At 40.4% G+C, this 6,895-nt stretch overlaps 1 long non-coding RNA gene across 2 annotated transcripts in view; it reads right to left on the reverse strand.

Annotated features, from left to right (window-relative positions):
* Positions 1-6,895, reverse strand: part of LOC103729758 — a 34,052-nt gene that overhangs the window by 20,655 nt on the left and 6,502 nt on the right. Inside the window, exons 2-4 of one of the 2 annotated variants that reach the window (XR_607074.1) lie at positions 5,674-5,765; positions 3,929-4,002; positions 1,235-1,271 (exon numbers count right to left, since the gene is read on the reverse strand). This is a non-coding gene — a long non-coding RNA (uncharacterized LOC103729758). Of the gene's footprint in view, positions 1-1,234; positions 1,272-3,928; positions 4,003-5,673; positions 5,766-6,895 lie in introns of those variants that run through there. The other variant, XR_607075.2, reaches the window with a different exon arrangement.

Genomic DNA, 6,895 nt, shown 5'->3' on the forward strand with positions numbered 1-6,895 from the left:
CTAGCCACAGGACAAACACAGTACCAAGAAGCTTTAACTCGTGTTGGGGGCAGGTGTGAGTGAGGACTGTCATACAGTAGAAGAGTTCAGGCATAGTTTCTAGAAGCTTGTCTCAAATGAAATGTTGCTGTCACAGCATTTCAAACTCCATGTTCCTGTGTTTTAAAAAATGATTCCTTCTGAGGTTTTTTCTTTTGTTTTGTTTTTCTTTTTCTTTGAGGGTGAGAAAACCCTACCAAATGTTCTCTTTTGTCTATTGTGACTCCTCATACTGAACACTTTTTCTGTCTAATCATCTGTTATACCTTTCCATTTTTAACTTTGACTAAAATTTATTTGTAGAATCTTATGAACCTCCTTGTTGTGAGAATACAAGAGAATAAGTTTCATTGCATATAAATGTCTACTTGACTATAACTCAGCAGCATATTTTAAATGAAACCTGGGTCTTTGTCATTTTAAACCTACATAGTGCAAGTCATCTTGACATATAATTGCTCAAATATGCTATTATTTGCACCCCCATCCAAAGCATTCACAAAGAAACATCACAAATCCATGCATTTTGTTCAAATCAAATGAAAGGCTGAAAAGTAGGAGTCAAAAAGGCAGTTACAAAAACTACATGCCACTGTCTACAAAGGCTTTTGAATCCGATGCCAGAAACAACAAAAGTAAATGTGGATAAATAGGATTCTTCCAAACACAGACACTTTGTACAGCAGAGAACAATACAAGCAGTGTAGTGACAACACTCAGGTAGACAAAATGGGTGAAAGACAAGTACCTCCCAAGCGGTTCAGAGTCTATAAAGAACTCTATTTTATAGCAAGAAAAACAGCTCAATTTAAATGAGTAAAAGATACTGACATTTATGACATGTATACATACAACAGACAAGAAAACAGTATTCAGAATCAAAAACAGATAAAGGGCATTCACCTCTTTCTGGGGGCGCTGGGTACTTGCTAAACATTTTTGCTTACTGATAAAGTCTGTCAATATCAATATCAGTGCTAAGCATAAGTCGTTCTTTGGTTTGTTTTTTTAGACAAAAATAATTTTTGTATGCCAGGTTTGCCTCATAGCCATTATCTTTAGGGCTGGAAACATGGCTGATGTTGCAGGGAAGTCGAATTCCTAGCATATTCATGGCAGCAAACAACCATCCATAAGTTCAGTTCCGGGGGATCAGGTGCCCTCTTCTGACATTCACAGCCATTGCTTACAAATGGTGCAGTTACATATATGCAGGCAAAACAGTTGCACACCTTTAAAAAATTAAAATAAATGAATAAATAAATCATAAATAAAACGTTAAAAAATCGTTCCTTACCTGTCTCAGCCTCCTCCAAAGTGCTAAAATTCGGAAATTTCAGGCATATGAGACAATGACCTAACTGTGATAAATATTTTTATCTCTTTTTCTTTTTCAGACAGGTTCTCATTATGTAGCCCTTCTAGCCTGGAGCTGGTATGTAGATGAGCCTGGACTCCAATCCACAGTTATCAGCCTGCCTCTCTGCCTCTGCCACCTGAGTAGTCCTGGGATTAACAGGTGCATACCCCCACAACTGCCTCTGTTTCAGTTCATTACTAATGGAAGCACTCTTTCTGATGTTCATTTTCCTGTAAACAAGTAAGGAAATTTGGTTATAGGGCAAATGAATTCCCTGTCAGCTGCTGGAAATTCCCTTCCTGACCTGACATCCTTGAGGAAAAGGCCTGTCAGGGAAACAGTCAGCCATGCTACCTCTTTGCTACGCTTGGAACCCAAAGAAATACCATGAGAAGGTTAAAAGATGATTCAAGGTGCTTCCTCTGCCTTCCAAAGGTGTTGACTCAGCCATGGCACTTCCAAATATCATTAGATTTTTTTTGCCATCAGCAACCTTGATAAACTATATGTCACCCTATAATAATTTCTACCTGGGACTGAAGCAGACTACTTCCCCTGCTGGCCTAGCAAAAGACAGAAGAATGTACTATGAATAGTGTCAAATCTTGTGCTTGGTATCAATGCAAATCTCTTATATTTCAGGTGATGCATATGTTAATTCATTTAATTCAAGCATTCCACAGTTGATACATAAAACACCTTTTACCACACAGACATATGTCATTTGTTAAAATATACAAAAATAACACAAGTAAAAATAAAAAAGATTTCCTAAGAGATGAGGAGATACCTCAGTCAGTAAAGCTCTTGCCGTGGAACAAAGAGGGCCTGAGTTCAATCCCTACAACTCACATATAAAACTGGGTGTAAATAAAATATTTTAAAAGGGGTGGGGGCTGGAGAGACAGCTCAATGGTTGAGAGCACTTGTTGCTCTTGCAGAGGACCCAGATTTGGCTCCCAGCACCCGGATGCTGGCCAACAACTATCTGTAACTTCCATTTCAGGTATTTATGACTCCTTCCTTCCTCTGAGGTTACTGCCTGCATATGATGCACTTACATCCATGCAGGCAAAAACCTCATACACAGAAAATACTAAATAAAATATATTTTAAAATCAGGTTGTGTGGTCCAAGAACCGGGGACACAGACAAGCAGAAGCTTGGCTGGCCAGCCAGCCTATCCTACTCTGTGAGCCCCAGGAATGTGGAGACCCTGTCCCCAAAAAACAAGGAAGGAAGTAAAAGGTTTACCTCTGTCATACACAGAGAAAGAGAGATAGAGAGCAAGACAGAGAGAGAGAGAGAGAGAGGAGAGAGAGAGAGAGGAGAGAGAGAGAGGAGAGAGAGAGGAGAGAGAGAGAGATGAGAGGAGAGAGAGAGAGAGAGAGAGAGAGAGAGAGAGAGAGAAGAGAAAGAGAGAGAGAGAGATATTTTCCTCCTTGCCGTGTATAAACAAAATCTGTTTGGGAGTGTTTTAGCCTTCCCACAGATTCTCATTATCATGGGTCCCTAGGATTAGGATTCCCACAGGAAAGAACATAAAGACAGTGCCAATGTACCTCCCCAAGGACCCTGATGCCTGGCACTGGGAGGAAGGTCTATTTCACAGCTCTCATAACTTGTGTCCACAACTTACAGGCAATTATTTTCAGACATTTGCTTCATCTTTTCCGTAAGCTGTGACAGTGCTCTGGGCAAGCTGTGGTCAGATTAAGAATGTCACGCCTCAGTTTTAATAAAACTGTGGAAATTTTCAGTTTTACTTACATAAAGAAATAATTTTTTTCATTAATGTGGAGGAGTCTTCTGAACCAGGTCAGTAGGCATACCACTTGGTATTTTGGAGTATAAAGTAATGGAGCCAAGGACTTCAGTAACACATTCAGCTTTACCTTTCTGCTCCTTTCCAGGAGTTTCTAAATTTTTTCCTCTGTGACATGAAGTTCTGGTGCACAAATGTGTCGGGCCCCATTCATAACAACTTGAGAGGCTTTGGGTCTATGGGCCACAGGTCTGACAGGACTGGTAGACCTACAGTCTTCCAAGGGTTGTTTTATGGCCAGTGCTTTATCCTGGAACTTATTAAGAATAAGGGGCTGGAAAGATGGCTGAATGGTTAAGAGCACTGACTGTTCTAGCAGAATACCTGGGTTCAAATCCCAGCACCCATAGGGTGGCTAAAAACCATCCACAATTCCAGGTCCAGGGGATCCAACGTCCTCTTCTGTCTACCGCGGGCACTGCACAACATGGGTGCACTTACACACATGCAAGCATAACACTCATGCACATACAAAAATAAAAATAAAGAAATTTAAAAAATTAAAAAAGAAGAAAATCCAGGATCACTCAAAAACAACTGGAAAAAAGAAAACAAAACAAAAACCAAAATTTATTGATGCAACCCAGCAAATCTGTGTCTTAACATACTCTTCACATAATTAGGTTTAGATTTATTTCTTTATTCATCCAGACTCACTGCATAGCTGTGGATGTTCTGGAAGATAATATGTAGACCAGGCTTACCTCAGCCGCAGGGAGATACACATGCCTGCACCTCCTTAGTGCTGGGATTAAAGGCACGCCTCACCACACTGGACCTGAAACATGGGAAATTGGGGAGAATTAGTCTCATAAGTAGAACCTAAATCTTTTCCCCCCAGAACTGAGGACCCAAGCCATAGCCTTGGGATTGCTAGGAAAATTGTCTCCCACTGAGCTAAATCTCCAATCCCTTGCAGAAATTAGGAAGCCTAGAGACATTTCAGAAGCAGGGAGTTGTATAGTCCCCTATACTATTATTTCTCTGCTTAACAAAGCAGCAGCTTAGCCCATTCAGAAACATTAGGAGCTTGCTTAGGGATTTCATGGGTTCAGGGTTTCCTGCTGTGAATTGTCTTGACTGGCTAATCAAAGACTTAGCACGGAAAAATTTCAAATGCTCAGGCCCTGAGTGCTGCATCACTGGCTAAACTAGATAACAGACAGGATCCTTCAGCAAAGAAGTCCTTGCCCTAAGGTAAGACTGATTCAACCAGAGGGGCCCAGCACTGACTGCAAGGGAAATTCTCTCACCAGTGATAAACTTCTTTGGGCCTTAAGGAGGAATTAACCCACACACATACCCCTAAAGAGCTGCTAAGGGAGCTAAGCCCCCAACCCCAGGAAAATGCAGTAGAGCAAAGGGTTACTTTACTTTCTCTTCAAAGAAAGTGTCCACATGAACGTGTACCTCTTTGCCAACACCTTCCTCAGGACAATCTGGTCTCTGTTTGACCTGTAACTGCTCGCATTCAGAAGCAAATTGCATTTGTCAGAATGTAAAGGGCAAAATGAAAGCCTAACTCCTTTCCTTGCATAGAGCCTACACTGGATACTATAGAACAGAGAAGGAGTAGCGCTCAATAATTTGTAAAACAAACCAATCACTGCACCAGAGGATGAATGAATCTGCAACCAGATGCCCGGATCATTTGGTAGAAATGCATTCAGGTGTGTGGCTGCAGGCCAGCAACACGTTTTCAACATAATCATATCTTTCCTTCAACTGTTTGTGGCCCTCCCTTGGATCCTGCTGGTTGCTAACTCAGTTAATCCAATGAGCACAATACCATCATCCCCTGTGCCCTGCAAACCACTAGCCATTATTTGACACCTGTGCATAAAGGGTGGCGGCTGGCCTGATACTTTGCCATGGGCATTTTTAACATTTTTTAATATTTAAAAGTTATTTTTATTTTATGTGTATGAGTGTTTTCTCTGCATGTATATAAGTGAGCCTATGCAGACAATGCCCCTGGAGGGTGGGAGAAGGTATTGGATTCCTTGGAACTGGAGTTAAGGACAGTTACTGGGCATCATGTTCAGGCTGGAAACTGAACCTGGATGCTCCGAAGAGCAGCCCATGCTCTTCACCACTGAGCCATCTCTCCAGCCCCTCACTGGGCCATCTCTTTCCTAAAGCATGGAAAATACTGGGCCTATCCCTTTTCTCATGTCTTGAACATTTTCCCCAATTTGTAGTCTATGTTGACTTGGAAGGTTATCAATTTTCCTAATTTTCAAATTTAACTTTCTTCTTATGAGAACAGTTTATTTTGCTCCATTTAAGCGGCCGGACCAAACCTGAACTCAAAGTGTCATTTCTGATGCGTTCACCTTGATCCTGTAACTCTTTCTATCCTCTCTTCTTCATTTTTGTGTCACATGCCTGACTCTAACTACATGCCTGATACAAAAGGCCTTTTTGAAACATTGGAACCTCCACTCACCTTTAATCAGTCCATGGAATCTTGGGGAAAAAAAACTCGATGCTCAGTATTCCTTGGCTTCCCTTTTGGAAGAATGGGCAGACCTGCACTAACTGCCTCCAGGGTGATAGTGAGAAGAGAAACATCACAACAATAAGTAAAGCAATACATTGAAATAGAAATTATACTTTTCGAAACTGACAATATTACCTTAACACAGAATACACTGTGGCCCGAGTATAATAAACAAAAATAAGGGATAAATTAGGAGTCTGAATCAGCTAAGAGGTGAGTACTCATACCTTAGGCCTGGTTTTGTTTAATATATGCAATAACACTTTGCAAGAACTAAATACCCTCTCCCATCTTGTGTTTTTGTTTTGGTGATGATTTGTTTTATTTTTTCTACAATGGTTACCTCATTTTCTTTGATTTGATCTTTTCCATCGTGGGGGATTGATCCCAGGATGTTGTGCATTCCTAGTCAAGTGTTTTACTACTGGTTTACCATGGCATCCCCTCTTATTTCTTCTTAATAGGAGAGAAGAAAACGCACTGTTTTCAGATAACAGAAAATTCAATAAACTTTCCATAGTCGCAAATCTAGTAAGACAGAAAGCAAAGAAGTAAAGTCTGATGAACTCAGGATCAGGTCATGTAGATTAATTCAGATCACTTCTGCAGTAGCTACAATGGTGATGTAGTAGCTCCCGGTAATGCAACACGGGAATTCCTCAAAGGCTTCTTGCCTTTCTCTACAATGGTAACACTTGTTATTCACAGAGTAGTTTGCAGTGCTAACATTACATCATTTTTCCTTAGAAATACTCTACAAATATCAGTATCTTAATCAAGATAGTCACTTAAGGAAATGAAGAAATACTTCAAGATCTTAAAAAGGAGGTACGTATCTACAGTGAATGTACTGGATAGCATTCTCTTCCACTTTCTCCTCAACTGTGCATTTCTATGCATTCTGCAGTCTCTAGATCTAATATCTACTCAGTAGCAGCAAAAATATACATGCCTTCTACTACCCTAAACCACTTGCCATTTTGTAAATTTTAACCCAGTCTTTTAAATAAGTCAGTTTCTTCCCTCTGTTCGCACTCCTTTTTCTTCACAATTAATAAGTCTAAAACATACTGCTGTAAAAACTTCGTTTTTTTTCCCCTGAATTTCTGCATTTCAAGAGTTGAAACATGCTTTGCATGGTGGAATACTCCTGTGATCACTGTAAGAG

Source organism: Nannospalax galili, unplaced genomic scaffold (genome assembly GCF_000622305.1).
Source record: "Nannospalax galili isolate Female #2095 unplaced genomic scaffold, S.galili_v1.0 scaffold1773, whole genome shotgun sequence".
NCBI lineage: Eukaryota > Metazoa > Chordata > Mammalia > Rodentia > Spalacidae > Nannospalax > Nannospalax galili.